At 46.4% G+C, this 24243-nt stretch overlaps 1 pseudogene; it reads left to right on the top strand.

The window, feature by feature from the left end:
- Positions 1 to 13045: 13045 nt before the first annotated feature.
- On the top strand, positions 13046 to 13164 carry LOC134952838 (5S ribosomal RNA; annotated as a pseudogene).
- Positions 13165 to 24243: the final 11079 nt, after the last annotated feature.

The raw sequence follows: 24243 nt of genomic DNA, 5'->3' as shown, positions 1-24243 counted from the left end.
GTACACAGGGAGCTGAGATGGTGGATTCCAGTGGGGACGAATTGATAATCTGTGAGGAGGGGGATGTACACGGTGATATATCGGAGGGTGATGATGAGGTGGACATCTTGCCTCTGTAGAGCCAGTTTGTGCAAGGAGAGATTAATTGCTTCTTTTTTGGGGGGGGTCCAAACCAACCCGTCATATCAGTCACAGTCGTGTGGCAGACCCTGTCACTGAAATGATGGGTTGGTTAAAGTGTGCATGTCCTGTTTTGTTTATACAACATAAGGGTGGGTGGGAGGGCCCAAGGACAATTCCATCTTGCACCTCTTTTTTCTTTTATTTTTCTTTGCGTCATGTGCTGTTTGGGGAGGGTTTTTTGGAAGGGACATCCTGCGTGACACTGCAGTGCCACTCCTAAATGGGCCCGGTGTTTGTGTCGGCCACTAGGGTCGCTAATCTTACTCACACAGTCAGCTACCTCATTGCGCCTCTTTTTTTCTTTGCGTCATGTGCTGATTGGGGAGGGTTTTTTGGAAGGGACATCCTGCGTGACACTGCAGTGCCACTCCTAAATGGGCCCGGTGTTTGTGTCGGCCACTAGGGTCGCTAATCTTACTCACACAGTCAGCTACCTCATTGCGCCTCTTTTTTTCTTTGCGTCATGTGCTGATTGGGGAGGGTTTTTTGGAAGGGACATCCTGCGTGACACTGCAGTGCCACTCCTAAATGGGCCCGGTGTTTGTGTCGGCCACTAGGGTCGCTAATCTTACTCACACAGTCAGCTACCTCATTGCGCCTCTTTTTTTCTTTGCGTCATGTGCTGATTGGGGAGGGTTTTTTGGAAGGGACATCCTGCGTGACACTGCAGTGCCACTCCTAAATGGGCCCGGTGTTTGTGTCGGCCACTAGGGTCGCTAATCTTACTCACACAGTCAGCTACCTCATTGCGCCTCTTTTTTTCTTTGCGTCATGTGCTGATTGGGGAGGGTTTTTTGGAAGGGACATCCTGCGTGACACTGCAGTGCCACTCCTAAATGGGCCCGGTGTTTGTGTCGGCCACTAGGGTCGCTAATCTTACTCACACAGTCAGCTACCTCATTGCGCCTCTTTTTTTCTTTGCGTCATGTGCTGATTGGGGAGGGTTTTTTGGAAGGGACATCCTGCGTGACACTGCAGTGCCACTCCTAAATGGGCCCGGTGTTTGTGTCGGCCACTAGGGTCGCTAATCTTACTCACACAGTCAGCTACCTCATTGCGCCTCTTTTTTTCTTTGCGTCATGTGCTGATTGGGGAGGGTTTTTTGGAAGGGACATCCTGCGTGACACTGCAGTGCCACTCCTAAATGGGCCCGGTGTTTGTGTCGGCCACTAGGGTCGCTAATCTTACTCACACAGTCAGCTACCTCATTGCGCCTCTTTTTTTCTTTGCGTCATGTGCTGATTGGGGAGGGTTTTTTGGAAGGGACATCCTGCGTGACACTGCAGTGCCACTCCTAAATGGGCCCGGTGTTTGTGTCGGCCACTAGGGTCGCTTATCTTACTCACACAGTCAGCTACCTCATTGCGCCTCTTTTTTTCTTTGCGTCATGTGCTGATTGGGGAGGGTTTTTTGGAAGGGACATCCTGCGTGACACTGCAGTGCCACTCCTAAATGGGCCCGGTGTTTGTGTCGGCCACTAGGGTCGCTTATCTTACTCACACAGTCAGCTACCTCATTGCGCCTCTTTTTTTCTTTGCGTCATGTGCTGATTGGGGAGGGTTTTTTGGAAGGGACATCCTGCGTGACACTGCAGTGCCACTCCTAGATGGGCCAGGTGTTTGTGTCGGCCACTAGTGTCGCTTAGCTTAGTCATCCAGCGACCTTGGTGCAAATTTTAGGACTAAAAATAATATTGTGAGGTGTGAGGTATTCAGAATAGACTGAAAATGAGTGGAAATTATGGTTTTTGAGGTTAATAATAATATGGGATCAAAATGACCCCCAAATTCTATGATTTAAGCTGTTTTTTAGTGTTTTTTTAAAAAAACACCCGAATCCAAAACACACCCGAATCCGACAAAAAAAATTCGGTGAGGTTTTGCCAAAACGCGGTCGAACCCAAAACACGGCCGCGGAACCGAACCCAAAACCAAAACACAAAACCCGAAAAATTTCAGGCGCTCATCTCTAGTTTATAGCACATCTATGAAACATTACCACACAGCAGTGGCAGAAATGAAAAGTGGTGCAAGATGGAATTGTCCTTGAACAAAGCGCACTAGGGTGAACAAAGAGAACAAACAATAAATATATTTATATTTTTACATTTTTCTGTTTTTTAACTTGTACCTCGGTTCAAACTGCATAGATCACATGGCTTATAGATGCAAGTGAACAAAGCATCTATAAATAAAACATTTGAATCCTGCCCTTTTGTTATAAAGAAATTCCGTAGAGTGCAGCCTCTATTGTATTTGCTGTACTGTGTATTTGGATGGGACCATAATATTATATATATATATATATATATATATATACAAACAGAAAGTTCAGCACTCACCATAGCAAGCGCACTTATCCTGAGGATAAGTGAGCTTGCTATGGTGAGTGCTGAACTTTCTGTTTGTATATATTTGGGATGGTGGCCATGGGCTGCATGCACCCCACCCTATGAGTGGTGAGTGCAGATATTGCACCCCGCTTCTGGGGTGGCGAGTGCTGTGGTTTTCTAGATTTGTTTGTATATATATTAGTGATGTGCACCGGACATTTTTCGGGTTTGTGTTTTGGTTTTGGATTCGGTTCCGCGACCGTGTTTTGGATTCGGACGCGTTTTGGCAAAACCTCCCTGAAAATTTTTTGTCGGATTCGGGTGTGTTTTGGATTCGGGTGTTTTTTACAAATACCCCTCAAAAACAGCTTAAATCATAGAATTTGGGGGTCATTTTGATCCCATAGTATTATTAACCTCAATAACCATAATTTTCACTCATTTTCAGTCTATTCTGAACACCTCACACCTCACAATATTATTTTTAATCGTAAAATTTGCACCGAGGTCGCTGGATGACTAAGCTAAGCGACCCAAGTGGCCGACACAAACACCTGGCCCATCTAGGAGTGGCACTGCAGTGTCAGGTAGGATGGCACTTCAAAAAAATAGTCCCCAAACAGCACATGATGCAAAGAAAAAAAGAGGTGCACCAAGGTCGCTGGATGGCTAAGCTAAGCGACACAAGTGGCCGACACAAACACCTGAAACACCTGGCCCATCTATGAGTGGCACTGCAGTGTCAGGCAGGATGGCACTTCAAAAAAATAGTCCCCAAACAGCACATGATGCAAAGATAAATGAAAGAAAAAAGAGGTGCAAGATGGAATTGTCCTTGGGCCCTCCCACCCACCCTTACGTTGTATAAACAGGACATGCACACTTTAACAAACACATCATTTCAGTGACAGGGTCTGCCACATGACTGTGACTGAAATGACTGGTTGGTTTGGGCCCCCACCAAAAAGAAGCAATCAATCTCTCCTTGAACAAACTGGCTCTACAGAGGCAAGATGTCCACCTCCTCCTCATCCTCCGATTCCTCACCCCTTTCACTGTGTACATCCCCCTCCTCACAGATTTTTAATTCGTCCCCACTGGAATCCACCATCTCAGGTCCCTGTGTACTTTCTGGAGGCAATTGCTGGTTAATGTCTCCACGGAGGAATTGATTATAATTAATTTTGATGAACATCATCTTCTCCACATTTTCTGGAAGTAACCTCGTACGCTGATTGCTGACAAGGTGAGCGGCTGCACTAAACACTCTTTCGGAGTACACACTGGAGGGGGGGGGGGGCAACTTAGGTAAAATAAAACCAGTTTGTGCAAGGGCCTCCAAATTGCCTCTTTTCCTGCCAGTATACGTACGGACTGTCTGACGTGCCTACTTGGATGCGGCCACTCATATAATCCTCCACCATTCTTTCAATGGTGACAGAATTATATGCAGTGACAGTAGATGACATGTCAGTAATCGTTGGCAGGTCCTTCAGTCCGGACCAGATGTCAGCACTCGCTCCAGACTACCCTGCATCACCGCCAGCGGGTGGGCTCGGACTTCTTAGCCTTTTCCTCGCAGCCCCAGTTGCGGGAGAAAGTGAAGGAGGAGCTGTTGACGGGTCTCGTTCCGCTTGACTTGACAAGTGTCTCACCAGCAGGTCTTTGCACCTCTGCAGACTTGTGTCTGCTGGAAAGAGAGATACAACGTAGGCTTTAAACCTAAAATCGAGCACGGTGGCCAAAATGTAGTGCTCTGATTTCAACAGATTGACCACCCGTGAATCCTGGTTAAGCGATTGAAGGGCTCCATCCACAAGTCCCACATGCCTAGCGGAATCGCTCCATTTTAGCTCCTCCTTCAATCTCTCCAGCTGCTTCTGCAAAAGCCTGATGGGGGAATGACCTGACTCAGGCTGGCAGTGTCTGAACTGACTTCACGTGTGGCAAGTTCAAAGGGTTGCAGAACCTTGCACAACGTTGAAATCATTCTCCACTGCGCCTGAGTCAGGTGCATTCCCCCTCCTTTGCCTATATCGTAGGCAGATGTATAGGCTTGAATGGCCTTTTGCTGCTCCTCCATACTCTGAAGCATATAGAGGGTTGAATTCCACCTCGTTACCACCTCTTGCTTCAGATGATGGCGGGGCAGGTTCAGGAGTGTTTGCTGGTGCTCCAGTCTTCGGCACACGGTGGTTGAATGCCGAAAGTGGCCTGCAATTCTTCGGGCCACCGACAGCATCTCTTGCACGCCCCTGTCGTTTTTAAAAAAATTCTGCACCACCAAATTCAATGTATGTGCAAAACATGGAAAGTGCTGGAATTTGCCCACATGTAATGCACGCACAATATTGCTGGCGTTGTCCGATGTCACAAATCCCCAGGAGAGTCCAATTGGAGTAAGCCATTCTGCGATGATGTTCCTCAGTTTCCGTAAGAAGTTGTCAGCTGTGTGCCTCTAATGGAAAGCGGTGATACAAAGCGTAGCCTGCCTAGGAACGAGTTGGCGTTTGCGATATGCTGCTACTGGTGCCGCCGCTGCTGTTTTTGCTGCGGGATGCAATACATCTACCCAGTGGGCTGTCACAGTCATATAGTCCTGAGTCTGCCCTGCTCCACTTGTCCACATGTCCGTGGTTAAGTGGACATTGGGTACAAAGGCATTTTTTAGGACACTGGTGACTCTTTTTCTGAGGTCTGTGTACATTCTCGGTATCGCCTGCCTAGAGAAATGGAACCTAGATGGTATTTGGTACCGGGGACACAGTACCTCAATCAACTCTCTAATTCCCTGTGAATTAACGGTGGATACCGGACACACGTTTAACACCACCGCGGATGCCAAGGCCTGAGTTATCCACTTTGCTGCAGGATGACTGCTGTAATATTTCATCTTCCTTGCAAAGGACTGTTGGACAGTCAATTGCTTACTGGTAGTAATAGAAACATAGAAACATAGAATTTGACGGCAGATAAGAACCACGTGGCCCATCTAGTCTGCCCCTTTTTTATTTTATCCTTTAGGCAATCTCAACCCTTTTTTAACCTTAAGTAACTTAACTTTAAGTAGTACAAGTGGTCTTCCGACTGCCCATCTGGGATGACGATCGACTCCCAGCAGCAACAACAGCAGCGCCAGCAACAGTAGGCGTTACACTCAAGGGTGCATCGGAGGAATCCCAGGCAGGAGAGGACTCGTCAGACTTGTCAGTGACATGGCCTGCAGGACTATTGGCTTTCCTGTCTAAGGAGGAAATTGACACTGAGGGAGTTGGTGGTGTGATTTGCAGGAGCTTGGTTACAAGAGTAAGGGATTTAGTTGTCAGTGGACTGCTTCCGCTGTCACCCAAAGTTTTTGAACTTGTCAATGACTTCTGATGAATGCGCTCCAGGTGACATATAAGGGAGGATGTTCCGAGGTGGTTAACGTCCTTACCCCTACTTATTACAGCTTGACAAAGGCAACACACGCTTGACAAATGTTGTCCACATTTCTGTTAAAATAATTCCACATCGACGAGGTGATTTTTTTTTTGTAATTTGACCAGGCATGTCAATGGTCATATTCGTCCCATGGACAACAGGTGTCTCCCCGGGTGCCTGACTTAAACAAACCACCTCACCATCAGAATCCTCCTTGTCAATTTCCTCCTCAGCGCCAGCAACACCCATATCCTCATCCTGGTGTACTTCAATAGTGACATCTTCAATTTGACTATCAGGAACTGGACTGCAGGGTGCTCCTTCCAGCACTTGCAGGGGGCGTGCAAATGGTGGAAGGCGCCACCTCTTCCCATCCAGTGTTGGGAAGGTCAGGCATCGCAACCGACACAATTGGACTCTCCTTGGGGATTTGTGATTTAGAAGAACGCACAGTTCTTTGCTGTGCTTTTGCCAGCTTAAGTCTTTTCATTTTTCTAGCAAGAGGCTGAGTGGTTCCATCCTCATGTGAAGCTGAACCACTAGCCATGAACATAGGCCAGGGCCTCAGCCGTTCCTTGCCACTCCGTGTCGTAAATGGCATATTGGCAAGTTTACTTTTCTCATCAGACGCTTTTAATTTTGATTTTTGGGTCATTTTACTGAACTTTTGTTTTTTGGATTTTACATGCTCTCTACTATAACATTGGGCATCGGCCTTGGCAGACGACGTTGATGGCATTTCATCATCTCGGCCATGACTGGTGGCAGCAACTTCAGCACGAGGTGGAAGAGGATCTTGATCTTTCCCTATTTTACCCTCCACATTTTTGTTCTCCATTTTTTAATGTGTGGAATTATATTCCAGTAATATATCAATAGCAATGGCCTACTGAACCGTACTGCTATATATATACTGGTGGTCAGCAAAATTCTGCACTGTCCTCCTACTATATACTGCGCACAACTAAAATGCAGCACAGGTATGGATGGATAGTATACTTGACGACACAGAGGTAGAACAATGGACTACTGCACCGTACTGCTATATATATACTGGTGGTCAGCAAAATTCTGCACTGTACTCCTACTATATAATGCGCACAACTAAAATGCAGCACAGGTATGGATGGATTGTATACTTGACGACACAGAGGTAGAGCAATGGACTACTGTACCGTACTGCTATATATATATTGGTGGTCAGCAAAATTCTGCACTGTCCTCCTACTATATACTGCGCACAAATAAAATGCAGCACAGGTATGGATGGATAGTATACTTGACGACACAGAGGTAGAGCAATGGACTACTGTACCGTACTGCTATATATATATTATATACTGGTGGTCAGCAAAATTCTGCACTGTCCTCCTACTATATACTGTGCACAACTAAAATGCAGCACAGGTATGGATGGATAGTATACTTGACGACACAGAGGTAGAGCAATGGACTACTGTACCGTACTGCTATATATATACTGGTGGTCCCCAGTCCCCACAATGCAGCACACTGATCAGATATTTGCAGCACACTGAGCACAGATATGGAGCGTTTTTCAGGCAGAGAACGTAGATATTTTCAGCACGCTGAGCACAGATATTTGCAGCACACTGAGCACAGATATTTGCAGCATACTGAACACAGAAACTGAGAGAACGCAGCCACGTTCTCTTGCTATCATCTCCAATGCACGAGTGAAAATGCCCGCGACGCGCGGCTCCTTATATAGAATATGAATCTCGCGAGAATCCGACAGCGGGATGATGACGTTCGGGCGCGCTCGGGTTAACCGAGCAAGGCGGGAGGATCCGAGGCTGCCTCGGAACCATGTAAAATGGGTAAAATTCGGGGGGGTTCGGATCCCGAGGAACCGAACCCGCTCATCTCTAGGCGTTACTATTTCAAATCTGCCATGGACCGGAGCCAATCAGGAGCGGCCACTTCTGATTGGCTCCCGGTCCACGGCAGATTTAAAATAGTAGCACCGCAGTCATAGGAGCGAGAGCTCGATGCGGCGGCGAGGGTCTTCATACTCAGTGCTCAGTGCCGGTATGCCATACCGGTGTATACCGGCCCACTTCGAGCACTGTGTATATACAGGTTGAGTATCCCTTATCCAAAATACTTGGGACCAGAAGTATTTTGGATATCTGATTTTTCCGTATTTTGGAATAATTGCATACCTTAATGAGATATCATGGCGATGGGACTCAAGTCTAAGTGTAATTTTAGCCAATATTTTTAATAACTTTGTGCATTAAACAAAGTGTGTGTACATACACACAATTCATTTATGTTTCATATACACCTTATACACACATCCTGAAGGTCATTTAATACAATATTTTTAATAACTTTTGTATTAAAGAAAGTTTGTGTACATGGAGCCATCAGAAAACAAAGGTAAAATATATTTAAAAATGTGTGTGTGTGTGTGTGTGTGTTTTATATATATATATATATATATATATATATATCCTGGGTGGTGTGCCAAAAGCTCATGTCAGGCTGGCCATAGGCGTGCGCAGCACATTTTATTAGAGGGTGCACCATCGAAGGGGTGTGTCTAGCACCACCTTTTGGGCATGTCTAGCACCATCTATTAATGGTCAATGCAATATAAAATATCCACCCTTGTACCAATCCTAATAAAGCAGATACATTGTCAGATGTTGTGGTGTGCACCAAACAAACACCCCTGATGGCACTCATTGCAATTACACTGCTCCTCCTCAGCCTGGTCTGGCTCCCCCTCTCTTTTCCCTGCAAGCTGTGGTAGCTTACTTACAAGTCAGTCACTCACTGACACTGACAGTCGCAGACTAGTTACTGCTGCTGGCGGAAAAACGAGAGACGTGTCAATGCTGCTGCCGATCGCCTGCCAGTATTGAATTTGTCTTCCTAAGAGGAACGCTGGCTGCATGCTGATCCTCATCAGTGGCTGGCGTTGGCATAGCATAGAAGAAGAGAGGTGAGCGTGTGACGGGTGGGCGTGCGAGCAGCTAGACGTAATCACGTCACATCACGCTGTTTTTGTAAATGGAGGTGGAGCCGGAAGTTTGAAAGTCGGTGTCATTGGCACCCTTGATTAACCCAGGTGTCCAGTCAGTAATGCAATCCTGACGAAGTGCAGCGCAGAGGGGACAGTAATCAGCCTGTTTGGCGATCGCTGCATCCGGCATGTGAAATCGGGGTGCCAGACATTAGGGGGTGCCTGTGCGCACCAGGCACCCCGCCTGCGCACACCTATGAGGCTGGCACAAGGATCATTTTCAGTGTGTGCGACTGGATTCTAGCTTACTGAATCAACACACTTGCCAGGTTTTATCCAGTTGTTGATTAAATTGTGCTCCAAATATCAGAGGCCAGACGGTTTAAGATACCCATAGCCCAAAAAAATTGGTGCAGTTACTCTTTAAGACAGAGCATCATTGATTTTCCCACATCGTTTGGGTATCACCTTGGTTCCATGCAGGGTGAACGTTCATCCTTAATTATTTTAAAAGTATTTAAGACATCAATTAGCAACCACACTTCTGTTAAAGATCTTAGGAATTATAACCTCAATTTGTTTGGATCCACTTGATATGTGAGGTCCATAGAATCTGCCATTTTTGAAATCACCTACCCCAGAGGAAGTCCTACCGGACAAAACGCTCAGGGTTTATCCTATCCATTCACCACCAATCTGCCTGTAGATTCACCCTAGAGCTCACACCTTTAAGGTGAGGATTATATCTTTTACCAACTAGTTTAGTTTACCAACTAGCGTGCGGTGTGTACACAAATCTTAGTAAATTTATATACTGATACACCTATGTTTTTTAGAAGAATCTTTTTATGTTTAAAACAATTAAAACATTTTACTAAATCAAAAATATCTTGTTGGTAAGAGTGTATACTTCCAGGCCATAATTGGGGAGACCCTCAAACAGCCAAAGATGTTGGAAAGGCTTCTGAACAAAGAATCTGAATTGGGACTTCCTCAATCAGCAAATTACATTTAGCGCACTCTGGACACTCTGTGTATATTTATTCTCTAAGTTCCCACTAGCAGGGGTTCTTCCTGTGGTGCTGCTATCCCAGCATGAAAAAGGGTATATTGTTTTGCGTGTATATATATATTTTTATATATATATACTGGAGAACCACCAATACATCTCCACGGAAAAGAAGGCTCGAAGAAGAAGAGGATGCCGTGGGAGCAGGAGGGAAAAGCCTGTTCAACAGACGAAACCTACAGTAGAACCCCCAACATCAAAAGGCATCTACAACCTATCAAGCCACGAACTGACAAACCATGAAACCACCCTGCTAAATAAAGGTCTATCATTTGCACCCACGAAGGGAATGAACAAGTTTGACGTTTTTATAGACCTGAACAAATTCATACGGAAAATTACTCTCAAACGCCATTTCCTTAAAAAAGAAGATGCGGTCATACAAAATTATGAACAATCTAAATCTGGCCTAAAACCCACTTCTAAGTTTTACCCCCTAGAATCGAAGGGACATAATGTGCGCCTGTGCTATGAACTAGTAAAGAAGGACCTCTGCGATGCTAACATCACACCAATCAAGGAAAGAAATCTCACGAATAGAGAAACGGAAGCCATCAAAAGACTACAGGAAAATAAGAACATGGGCCCTCATTCCGAGTCGTTCGCTCGGTAATTTTCATCGCATCGCAGCGTTTTTCTGCTTAGTACGCATGCGCAATGTTCGCACTGCGACTGCGCCAAGTAATTTTGCTATGAAGATAGTTTTTTTACTCACGGCTTTTTCTTCGCTCCGGCGAACGTAATGTGATTGACAGGAAATGGGTGTTACTGGGCGGAAACACGGCGTTTTATGGGCGTGTGGATGAAAACGCTACCGTTTCCGGAAAAAACGCAGGAGTGGCTGGAGAAACGGGGGAGTGTCTGGGCGAACGCTGGGTGTGTTTGTGACGTCAAACCAGGAACGACAAGCACTGAACTGATCGCAGATGCCGAGTAAGTCTGAAGCTACTCTGAAACTGCTAAGTAGTTTGTAATCGCAATATTGCGAATACATCGTTCGCAATTTTAAGAAGCTAAGATTCACTCCCAGTAGGCGGCGACTTAGCGTGTGTAACTCTGCTAAAATCGCCTTGCGAGCGATCAACTCGGAATGAGGGCCATAGTTATAAAAGCGGCTGACAAAGGGGGGGAAGGTTGGTTATTATGGATAGGGAAGCCTATACCATAGAAGCAAACAGACTACTCGGCGATAGATCCATTATCTAATGACCCTAAGGAGACCTTTGTGGAGGAATTAAGATTAATGCTTTTCAAGGGTTTTAGACATGAAATAATTACTAAAGAGGAGTACCAGTATATTTTAAATTCCTACCCCACCACACCCATTTTTTATTTCCTCCCCAAAATACATAAATCCCTGGAAAATCCCCCGGAAAGACCCATAGTGGCGGGGATTGATTCCCTGACCTCACACCTCTCAGAGTATGTAGACTTATTTTTAAGAAAGTATGTGATGGAACTGCCAGCATATTTGAAGGACACTACATCAGTCCTAAACCTGATGGAAACTTTCCAGTGGAAAGACACGTATAGATGGGTCACAATAGGTGTGCAATCTTTATGTACTTTCATAGAACATGACAAGGGGATTGAGGCTTGCAATGACTTCCTCAGTAAGGACCATCTAATTACAGAGGACCACAGACTCTTTTTATGTGAAATTATGGATTTTATATTGAAACACAATTACTTTAAGTTTTTAGATGGGTTTTATCTTCAGATCTGTGGAACAGCGATGGGGACTATTTTCGCACCCAGCTTCGCGAACCTTTTTATGGGACAATGGGAGAATAAGTATATTTTTACAAATAATCCATACCAGCATAACATAATTTTTTACAAACGTTACATTGATGATATTTTGATTGTGTGGGAAGGTCAGCCGAGTTTTAAGGAATTTTTAACACACATTTCGGCTAACAACATGAACTTAAACTTCACGGCCGTAGATGATACCGAAAGAATTGAATTCCTGGACCTGGTCTTGACACACTCAAATAATGAAATCATTACGAGCAATTTTATTAAGAAGGTAGACATGAACAGTTATGTACACTACAGGAGTAATCATCGACAACAGTGGAAAGACAACATGCCATTCTCCCAGTTCAATAGAATAGCACGCAACTGCAAGAATAGTGAAGACAGAGATTTACAATTGGAGGTATACAAAGAAAGATTCAGGGAAAAGGGGTACCCTGTACAACTCCTGAAAGGAGCTACCGCTAGAACCAAAGGTCTAGAAAGAGGAGAACTCTTAAAGTACAAATCCAAGGATAACAAGGAGGATACCGTCAAATGTATCACTACCTATAACAGGCATGAGAACCTCATCAAGCAAACACTTAAGAAACATTGGCACATTCTGCTAATGGACCCCATTTTGAAAGAATACCTCACTAAGGAACCCAAATTGGTTTTCCAAAAATCCCAGAGCTTGAAAGATCTGGTGGCACCTAGCATGCTAAGAAATCCTGAAGTAAGGAACACCATGCCAAAATGTGTGGGCAGTTTCAAATATGGTAAATGTAATATCTGCAAGTATCTTCATCAGAACAGAAAATCCTTTCACAACACCAATGCCAATAAAGAATATCGGATCAAACAGTTTATAAACTGCAACACAACATCAGTAATATATCTTCTAGAATGTCCGTGTGGTCCGTGTGGATTGAAATACATTGGCAAAACCAAAAGAGCCCTGAAACTTTGCATCCAAGAACACATCAGGAATGTAAAGAACAAAGTTCTCACACATGTAGTATCAAGCCACTTTCACCAATGCCACAATTCGGATCCTGAGGCACTAACATATAAAGGCATTGAACTGGTATCCTTGGGAGAAAGAGGAGGAGATCTCTCCAACCTCCTCTCTAGGAGGGAGATGTTCTGGATATATGAACTGAACACCCTCCATCCGGATGGCTTCAATGAAGGATACGAGATAGCACCCTTCTTGTAATGTAAGCCGTTCCTCACTTTGTATATTCTTCTCTCCCCCCCCCTTTATTCCCCTTTCCGAGTTGGACCCCTGTCTCATGATTATTACAGCCATACCACGCTGAACATGCCCAACTCTGGTCGATCTTGGAAGCGAAGCAGTGTTGGGCCTGGTCAGTACCTGGGTGGGGGACCTCCAGGGGAGACCAGGTGCTGTAAAAAGATATTACAAGAGACTTGAATTCTAGGAATACCCCATCTCAAGTTCACTAATCTTTTTGCGCTCATTATTGTCACTTTGTTCATTGTAGAATATGTCTACTTCCATTTGGTACTCTGACCTATGATAAACCATTACAATAAAATAAAGAAGCATTCAGGTTCTGCTAATATATACATGGACACCGCTGGGCTCTCTCCATGATTCCACATTACTATTACAATCATACCGGCCTGGGGACACCCAATGCTGTCTGATCTTGGAAGCTAAGCGAAGCTGGGCCCGGCTAGTACAAGGATGGGAGACCTCCTTGGAAAATAGGGTGGTGTAAACCTAAGGATGTTGGAGGAATGCTCTAAATGACTGTGTGTATATACGCATTCAACTTCGGAAAATTGTCTCCTCTGATGTTCCTCTTATTAATTTCCTATTCGTCTAAATAAATTTCCACTTCTTATATGCACCTCTAGGGATTTGTATCCCAATTGCGCACTCTGGTCCCAGATGTCCTCTGATCTCTATTTTTGCTCTCACTCACCCTGTAGTAATGACTAATATTTTTTCAACCCGTGCAGCGTATACATTAGAGATGAGCGGGTTCGGTTCCTCGGAATCTGAACCCCCCCGAACTTCAGCCTTTTTACACGGGTCCGAGGCAGACTCGGATCTTCCCGCCTTGCTCGGCTAACCCGAGCGCGCCCGAACGTCATCATCCCGCTGTCGGATTCTCGCGAGGCTCGTATTCTATCGCGAGACTCGGATTCTATATAACGAGCCGCGCGTCGCCGCCATTTTCACACGTGCATTGAGATTGATAGGGAGAGGACGTGGCTGGCGTCCTCTCCGTTAGAATAGATAGAGACACTTGAGTTGATTAATTACTTAGTAATTTTGGGGAGCATTAGGAGTACTCAGAGTGCAGAGTTTTGCTGATAGTTACTAGTGACTGACCACCACCAGTTTTATTTATTATTTAATATAATCCGTTCTCTGCCTGAAAAAAAATGATACACAGTCACATACCATATCTGTGCTCAGCCTCAGTGTGCTGCATGATAATATCATCTATGTATGTATATCTGACTGTGCTGAGTGCTCACTGCTCACACAGCTGAATTATGGGGGAGACTGGGGTGCAGTTATAGCAGGAGTACAGTGCACACTTTTGCTGCCAGTGTGACTGACCAGTGACCACCAGTATATTGTCTGCCTGAAAAAGTTAAACACTCCTGTGGTGTTTTTTTTTTTATTCTATAAACGCATTCTGCTGACAGTGTCCAGCAGGTCCGTCATTCATTATATTATATAAATATTTACCTGCAGTAGTGTTATATTTTTTTTGTTCATCTCTATCATCTTTATCATCTCTATATTAGCAGACGCAGTACGGTAGTCCACGGCTGTGGCTACCTCTGTGTCGTCAGTGCTCGTCCATAATTGTATACCTACCTGTGGTGGGGTTTTTTTTTCTATCTTCTTCATACTAGTAGTTTAGGAGTCTGCTGACAGTGTCCAGCAGGTCCGTCATTATATTATATATACCTGCAGTAGTGATATATATATATTTTTTATATCATTATCATCTCTATACTAGCAGACGCAGTACGGTAGTCCACGGCTGTAGCTACCTCTGTGTCGTCAGTGCTCGTCCATAATTGTATACCTACCTGTGGTGGGGTTTTTTTTTCTATCTTCTTCATACTAGTAGTTTAGGAGTCTGCTGACAGTGTCCAGCAGGTCCGTCATTATATTATATATACCTGCAGTAGTGATATATATATATTTTTTATATCATTATCATCTCTATACTAGCAGACGCAGTACGGTAGTCCACGGCTGTAGCTACCTCTGTGTCGTCAGTGCTCGTCCATAATTGTATACCTACCTGTGGTGGGGTTTTTTTTTCTATCTTCTTCATACTAGTAGTTTAGGAGTCTGCTGACAGTGTCCAGCAGGTCTGTCATTATATTATATATACCTGCAGTAGTGATATATATATATTTTTTATATCATTATCATCTCTATACTAGCAGACGCAGTACGGTAGTCCACGGCTGTAGCTACCTCTGTGTCGTCAGTGCTCGTCCATAATTGTATACCTACCTGTGGTGGGTTTTTTTTTTCTATCTTCTTCATACTAGTAGTTTAGGAGTCTGCTGACAGTGTCCAGCAGGTCCGTCATTATATTATATATACCTGCAGTAGTGATATATATATATTTTTTATATCATTATCATCTCTATACTAGCAGACGCAGTACGGTAGTCCACGGCTGTAGCTACCTCTGTGTCGTCAGTCACTCGTCATCCATAAGTATACTAGTATCCATCCATCTCCATTGTTTACCTGAGGTGCCTTTTAGTTGTGCCTATTAAAATATGGAGAACAAAAATGTTGAGGTTCCAAAAATAGGGAAAGATCAAGATCCACTTCCACCTCGTGCTGAAGCTGCTGCCACTAGTCATGGCCGAGACGATGAAATTCCATCAACGTCGTCTGCCAAGGCCGATGCCCAATGTCATAGTACAGAGCATGTAAAATCCAAAACACAAAATATCAGTAAAAAAAGGACTCAAAAATCTAAAATAAAATCGTCGGAGGAGAAGCGTAAACTTGCCAATATGCCATTTACCACACGGAGTGGCAAGGAACGGCTGAGGCCCTGGCCTATGTTCATGGCTAGTGGTTCAGCTTCACATGAGGATGGAACCACTCAGCCTCTCGCTAGAAAAATGAAAAGACTTAAGCTGGCAAAAGCACAGCAAAGAACTGTGCGTTCTTCGAAATCACAAATCCCCAAGGAGAGTCCAATTGTGTCGGTTGCGATGCCTGACCTTCCCAACACTGGACGTGAAGAGCATGCGCCTTCCACCATTTGCACGCCCCCTGCAAGTGCTGGAAGGAGCACCCGCAGTCCAGTTCCTGATAGTCAGATTGAAGATGTCAGTGTTGAAGTACACCAGGATGAGGAGGATATGGGTGTTGCTGGCGCTGGGGAGGAAATTGACAAGGAGGATTCTGATGGTAAGGTGGTTTGTTTAAGTCAGGCACCCGGGGAGACACCTGTTGTCCGTGGGAGGAATATGGCCATTGACATGCCTGGTGAAAATACCAAAAAAATCAGCTCTTCGGTGTGGAAGTATTTCAACAGAAATGCGGACAACATTTGTCAAGCCGTGTGTTGCCTTTGTCAAGCTGTAATAAGTAGGGGTAAGGACATTAACCACCTCGGTGTTATGATTCCTGTACTCCAGACCGGAGGCGATCTTATGGCAGGGATCTGAGTACAGGAAAATAAGCTGGTTGTGGGAGCTGGAGAGCCTAGTAACCCCTGGCGCCCTAACTCCGTTGTCTCGCCCGTGTTATCAGAAATCCCCTGCGAGACTATGGTTGCTTGAGCCCATGGCAGCCGCGTTCGAAGGGCGGATTATGTCTGCCCAACCCCGATGCCCCCGCAGGTCTTAATGGGAGACAAGGGGAAGTCCGAGACAGGGTGATAACAAGGGGCCCTCTGACTAAGCAACCAGGCCAGGGGTTACAAGCTAACTAACTAAATCAAAAGGTATGTGCGGACTAGCCGCCAGGGAAAAGGACAACCAAAGATCCACTGATCCGACACTCCTATCCGGCACCGCTGGACACCAGAGTGGATCTGTGGAAGCGGAATCCTCCGCAAAGCTCCAGAACACAATTAAACAAAATAATAAACAGAAGCGGACAAGCCGCAACACACGGCTGCGCCGCGACTCACGAACACCACCAGATGTTAAAGGTGCTCGGTCAGACTCCAGGAACAGATGGTAACTTCCGAGTACAGGATCTCTGAGGACAGGAACAACCGAATAGACCGGGACTGGGAACTCTCTGCAGCAGACACAGGCAAACAGGAAGCTATCACCGGCGTCTGTAAGAAGTCCTGAGGGTGCCTTTATTCAGGAACCCTCCAATCCAGATCCAGACAGGGCAATCAAATAGAAATGCCGTGCAGCTTGCATGCTGCACGGCCAGCACATAGTCAGGGTAATGAGAATAGACCCAGCAACGGGGAACGCGGCTGAACGTGGCGTCCCCGTTGCTAAGGTCAGAGCGGCTCCGTGCGCCCGGCGTCTTAGCGTTGCCAGGGAGCCGGCGGCTGAACGCGCACGGCGTCCCAGGTTGCTAGGCGCCGGGCCGCACGGCCGAGCGGACCCCGGCGCCTAACAGTACCCCCCCCTTGAGGAGGGGTCAAGGAACCCCTAAAGCCAGGTTTCCTAGGAAATTCACGAAAAAATGCCCTTTTGAGCTTTGGGGCATGAAGGTCCTCATCCAGGACCCACGACCTTTCCTCTGGCCCATAACCTCTCCAATGCACCAAAAAATAAAGCCGACCCCGGGACAACTTGGAATCGAGAACCTTCTCAACCAAGAACTCCTGCTGACCCTGTACATTAACTGGTGATCTCCCCTGAGACTCTTTAATGTCTTTGGAAAGACCAGGCCACCATACTGAGCGGGATACTAATTCCAAAGTCTTAGCGATTCCCGGATGCCCTGCAACTTTGCTATCATGAAATTCCGCCAAAACAGTTGCTCTCAAAAACTCAGGAACAAAAAGACGACCAGCAGGAGTATTTTCAGGAGCTTGATGTTGAAGCAGCTTTAATTGGGAAAATACATCCTGTGTGAGACCTGCCTGAATGACTGAAGGCGGAAGTATGGGAGTAACAGGACTGTTGTCTTGAACCGGAAGGAAACTGCGTGACAGGGCATCTGCCTTGGTATTCTTGGAACCTGGTCTGAAGGTGATAATGAATTTGAAACGAGTAAAAAATAAAGCCCAACGAGCCTGTCGGGCATTCAGTCGTTTAGCCGATTCAATGTATTGAAGATTTTTGTGATCAGTCAAAACTGAAATGGTATGGGTCGCTCCTTCAAGCCAATGTCTCCACTCCTCGAAAGCCCATTTAATAGCCAGCAATTCCCGGTTACCAACATCGTAGTTGGATTCTGCAGATGAGAATTTTCTGGACATAAAGGCACAAGGATGTAACTCAAGGGAATCTGGATCCTTCTGAGAAAGGATAGCCCCTACTCCAACCTCCGAGGCATCCACCTCAACAATGAAAGGTAATTCTGGGTTGGGATGTCTAAGGACAGGGGCTGAGACAAAGGCATGTTTTAAGGCCTGAAAAGATAACTCAGCTTCACATGACCAATTGGTAGGATCTGCTCCCTTCTTAGTAAGTGCCACAATGGGAGCAACTAGGTCAGAGAAAGAGTGAATAAATCTTCTATAGTAGTTTGCAAACCCTAAAAAGCGCTGAATTGCTTTTAAATTGGTGGGTTGCGCCCAACTAAGGATGGCTTGGAGCTTTTTTGGTTCCATTCGGAATCCCCGAGGGGAAATAATGTACCCTAAAAAGGATACCTCCGTGACATGAAATTCACACTTCTCCAGTTTGGCATATAGGTGATTTTCACGTAATTTCTTTAGCACCTGACGCACCTGGGTAACATGTTGTTCTACGGAGTCAGAATATATCAAAATATCGTCTAAATAGACCACGACGAATCTTCCCAGAAACTCACGAAGCACATCATTAATGAGATCCTGGAAAACTGCCGGAGCGTTAGATAGGCCGAATGGCATGACCAGATACTCATAGTGGCCTGACTGAGTACTAAATGCCGTTTTCCACTCATCCCCTGACCTGATTCTGATGAGGTTATATGCTCCTCTCAGATCAATCTTAGAAAAAATAACAGCCGAACGTAGCTGATCAAAGAGGACAGAGATCAGCGGCAGAGGGTAAGTATTCTTTACTGAGATTTTATTCAAAGCTCTAAAGTCAATGCAGGGTCTGAGTGAACCATCCTTCTTCTCTACGAAGAAAAAACCTGCACTTAAAGGGGATTTAGATGGCCTGATAAACCCTTTTCCAAGGCTTTCTTTCACATACTCATTCATGGCCACAGTTTCAGGACCAGACAATGCATATAACCTTCCTTTAGGCAACGTGGCACCAGGAATTAACTCAATGGCACAATCATAAGGCCTATGGGGAGGCAAAATATCCGCATTGCCCTTGGAAAACACATCAACAAAATCCTGGTATTCCCCAGGAATATGTGCGGAACTGGCGGCAGCTACTCGGATAGGAAGCGTAATACATTCTTTATCACAGATGGTACCCCATTGTAGGATCTCCCCAGACTGCCAATCTATGATGGGATTATGAAAGGCCAGCCAAGGGTGACCCAGAACCACAGGAACTGCTGGACAATGGGTAAGGAAAAACTCAATCTTTTCAGAATGCAGAGCTCCCACCGAGAGCAAAACAGGAGGTGTACAAAGAGAAATAACCCCATTGGATAAAGGACTCCCATCTAAACCATGCATGGTGATACACCTACCCAAGGTTAGCTGAGGAATACCTAAGGCCTTGGCCCATGTTAAATCCATAAAGTTTCCTGCAGCTCCACTGTCCACAAAAGCAGAGACCGAGGAACAGAGGCTGCCATAGGAAACCTTAGCAGGAACCAACAGTGAATTATTTGAGGAGATGAGCTGCAGACCAAAGTGAACCCCCTCACAACTCACTTGGTCAGGAAGTTTCCCGACTTGTTTGGACAACTACGGGCAAAATGTCCCTTACCTCCGCAGTATAAACATAGACCAGAATTTTGCCTCCTGGTTCTTTCTTCCGGAGACAATTTGGAGAGACCAATCTGCATAGGCTCCTCTATGTCTACCGGAATGGAAGGAACCCAGGGAGAAGACCCGACAGATGCCCCTTTTTCTGCCCTCCGCTCTCTGAGCCGACGATCTATTTTAATAGAGAGTTCCATGAGGTTATCGAGGGTCTCAGGAGCGGGATACTGGAGGAGACTGTCTTTTATAGATTCAGATAAGCCGAGGCGAAACTGACTGCGCAGGGCTGGGTCATTCCAGCCACAGTCGTTCGACCAACGGCGAAACTCCGTACAATAATTCTCTGCGGGATTCCTACCCTGTCTAAGAGCACGCAACTGACTTTCTGCGGACGCCTCTCTATCAGGGTCGTCATACAATAGCCCTAAAGATTTTAAAAAGGCGTCTACAGACGATAAGGCCGGATCGTCTGTCTTTAAACCAAAAGCCCAGGTCTGAGGATCCCCCTGAAGCAGAGAAATAATAATCCCAACCCGCTGAGCCTCTGTACCTGAGGTAACTGGTCTTAAACGAAAATACAGTTTGCAAGATTCTTTAAAATTAAAAAACTGTTTTCTATCCCCAGAAAAACGGTCAGGCAGATGCATTTTTGGTTCAGGGATGACCCTCGGGGAAGTCCGTAACAGATCTTCCTGTGACCTCACCCGGAGGGACAGATCCTGAACCATCTGAGTAAGTTCCTGAATCTGACTAACAAGAAGCTGGCCATGATTTGGCCCAACACCGACGGGATTCATAAGGCCGACAAATTCTCCCAACTAAAAAGTGAAAAAATTTACTGTAAGTTAAATCTTTTCTTTTGTGGCTGGTGATAATGTTATGATTCCTGTACTCCAGACCGGAGGCGATCTTATGGCAGGGATCTGAGTACAGGAAAATAAGCTGGTTGTGGGAGCTGGAGAGCCTAGTAACCCCTGGCGCCCTAACTCCGTTGTCTCGCCCGTGTTATCAGAAATCCCCTGCGAGACTATGGTTGCTTGAGCCCATGGCAGCCGCGTTCGAAGGGCGGATTATGTCTGCCCAACCCCGATGCCCCCGCAGGTCTTAATGGGAGACAAGGGGAAGTCCGAGACAGGGTGATAACAAGGGGCCCTCTGACTAAGCAACCAGGCCAGGGGTTACAAGCTAACTAACTAAATCAAAAGGTATGTGCGGACTAGCCGCCAGGGAAAAGGACAACCAAAGATCCACTGATCCGACACTCCTATCCGGCACCGCTGGACACCAGAGTGGATCTGTGGAAGCGGAATCCTCCGCAAAGCTCCAGAACACAATTAAACAAAATAATAAACAGAAGCGGACAAGCCGCAACACACGGCTGCGCCGCGACTCACGAACACCACCAGATGTTAAAGGTGCTCGGTCAGACTCCAGGAACAGATGGTAACTTCCGAGTACAGGATCTCTGAGGACAGGAACAACCGAATAGACCGGGACTGGGAACTCTCTGCAGCAGACACAGGCAAACAGGAAGCTATCACCGGCGTCTGTAAGAAGTCCTGAGGGTGCCTTTATTCAGGAACCCTCCAATCCAGATCCAGACAGGGCAATCAAATAGAAATGCCGTGCAGCTTGCATGCTGCACGGCCAGCACATAGTCAGGGTAATGAGAATAGACCCAGCAACGGGGAACGCGGCTGAACGTGGCGTCCCCGTTGCTAAGGTCAGAGCGGCTCCGTGCGCCCGGCGTCTTAGCGTTGCCAGGGAGCCGGCGGCTGAACGCGCACGGCGTCCCTGGTTGCTAGGCGCCGGGCCGCACGGCCGAGCGGACCCCGGCGCCTAACACTCGGAACATCCTCCCTTATACGTCACCTGCAGCGCATTCATCATAAGTCAGTGACAAGTTCAAAAACTTTGGGCGACAGCGGAAGCAGTACACTGACCAGTAAATCCCTTCCTCTTGTAACCAAGCTCACGCAAACCACCCCACCAACTCCCTCAGTGTCCATTTCCTCCTTCCCCAGGAATGCCAATAGTCCTGCAGGCCATGTCACTGGCAATTCTGACGAGTCCTCTCCTGCCTGGGATTCCTCCAATGCATCCTTGCATGTAACGCCTACTGCTGCTGGCGCTGCTGTTGTTGCTGCTGGGAGTCGATGGTCATCCCAGAGGGGAAGTCGTAAGACGACTTTTACTACTTCCACCAAGCAATTGACTGTCCAACAGTCCTTTGCGAGGAAGATGAAATATCACAGCAGTCATCCTGCTGCAAAGCGGATAACTGAGGCCTTGGCATCCTGGGCGGTGAGAAACGTGGTTCCGGTATCCATCATTACTGCAGAGCCAACTATAGACTTGATTGAGGTACTGTGTCCCCGGTACCAAATACCATCTAGGTTCCATTTCTCTAGGCAGTCGATACCGAAAATGTACACAGACCTCAGAAAAAGACTCACCAGTGTCCTAAAAAATGCAGTTGTACCCAATGTCCACTTAACCACGGACATGTGGACAAGTGGAGCAGGGCAGACTCAGGACTATATGACTGTGACAGCCCACTGGGTAGATGTATTGACTCCCGCCGCAAGAACAGCAGCGGCGGCACCAGTAGCAGCATCTCGCAAACGCCAACTCTTTCCTAGGCAGGCTACGCTTTGTATCACCGCTTTCCAGAATACGCACACAGCTGAAAACCTCTTACGGCAACTGAGGAAGATCATCAAAGAATGGCTTACCCCAATTGGACTCTCCTGTGGATTTGTGGCATCGGACAACGCCAGCAATATTGTGTGTGCATTAAATATGGGCAAATTCCAGCACGTCCCATGTTTTGCACATACCTTGAATTTGGTGGTGCAGAATTATTTAAAAAACGAGAGGGGCGTGCAAGAGATGCTGTCGGTGGCCAGAAGAATTGCGGGACACTTTCGGCGTACAGGCACCACGTACAGAAGACTGGAGCAACACCAAAAACGCCTGAACCTGCCCTGCCATCATCTGAAGCAAGAAGTGGTAACGAGGTGGAATTCAACCCTCTATATGCTTCAGAGGTTGGAGGAGCAGCAAAAGGCCATTCAAGCCTATACAACTGAGCACGATATAGGAGGTGGAATGCACCTGTCTCAAGCGCAGTGGAGAATGATTTCAACGTTGTGCAAGGTTCTGCAACCTTTTGAACTTGCCACACGTGAAGTCAGTTCAGACACTGCCAGCCTGAGTCAGGTCATTCCCCTCATCAGGCTTTTGCAGAAGAAGCTGGAGACATTGAAGGAGGAACTAACACTGAGCGATTCCGCTAGGCATGTGGGACTTGTGGATGGAGCCCTTAATTCGCTTAACAAGGATTCACGGGTGGTCAATCTGTTGAAATCAGAGCCCTACATTTTGGCCACCGTGCTCGATCCTAGATTTAAAACCTACCTTGGATATCTCTTTCCGGCAGACACTAGTCTGCAGGGGTTCAAAGAACTGCTGGTGAGAAAATTGTCAAGTCAAGCGGAACGCGACCTGTCAACATCTCCTCCTTCACATTCTCCCGCAACTGGGGGTGCGAGGAAAAGGCTCAGAATTCCGAGCCCACCCGCTGGCGGTGATGCAGGGCAGTCTGGAGCGACTGCTGATGCTGACATCTGGTCCGGACTGAAGGACCTGCCAACGATTACGGACATGTCGTCTACTGTCACTGCATATGATTCTCTCACCATTGAAAGAATGGTGGAGGATTGTCACAACTGAGGGTTTAGGCTGACGGGAGGAAGCCTCAGTTGTAGGGGCTGGAATGAAGTTAAACTTAGATGGTTTAATAAGACCCCTGGACATGTAAGTGTGGAAGGAAACCCGAAGGTGTGACCATGACAAGCAGGTTAAAAGTCAAATGAAAGTTTATTAAACAGACTCCGTATAATCACAACAGCGTTCACAGTCAGTATTAGCAGTGGCAGATAATACAGTTCCTGGATCACTAAACCATAAAAGGTATAACAGGGCACTGGTAGGTTGCAGAACGGATGTTATAGTCCTTGGGTAGAATAACCTTACCAGGCCAGGCTGTAGTAGTGGAGACAACCGAGGAACACGCCAGTAGGTGTATGAGATGATGCTGGTAACTGGAATGCACTGTAGGAGTCACTGGACGGAACCAGCCAGATGGTGGAGACACAGAGTTAAAACTGAAAGATGCTAGGGTGCGTGGAAACAGATGAAATGAAGAGTGGTTACCGGTGGTAGTGGATACTGCTGGTAAGTAGAAATCCGCTGGGAGAACACCGGCTCTTTAAGGAGGCTGAATTCTGTTGGAAGCAGGTTGCTGGAAACAGATGGGTTAATAGCTGAAAGCTTGGAAGCTGGAAGCAAACGAAGTAATAGCTGAAAGCTGAATCAGTCACAGAGGATTGCAGAGTCAGGCTGCACCGCAGGATGGAAAGCAGGTGCGGGTCTCTTTGTGGATGCT

This window comes from Pseudophryne corroboree, chromosome 8 (assembly GCF_028390025.1).
Source record: "Pseudophryne corroboree isolate aPseCor3 chromosome 8, aPseCor3.hap2, whole genome shotgun sequence".
NCBI classification, from domain to species: Eukaryota; Metazoa; Chordata; class Amphibia; order Anura; family Myobatrachidae; genus Pseudophryne; species Pseudophryne corroboree.
This window is presented reverse-complemented; position numbering and strand designations above follow the sequence as displayed.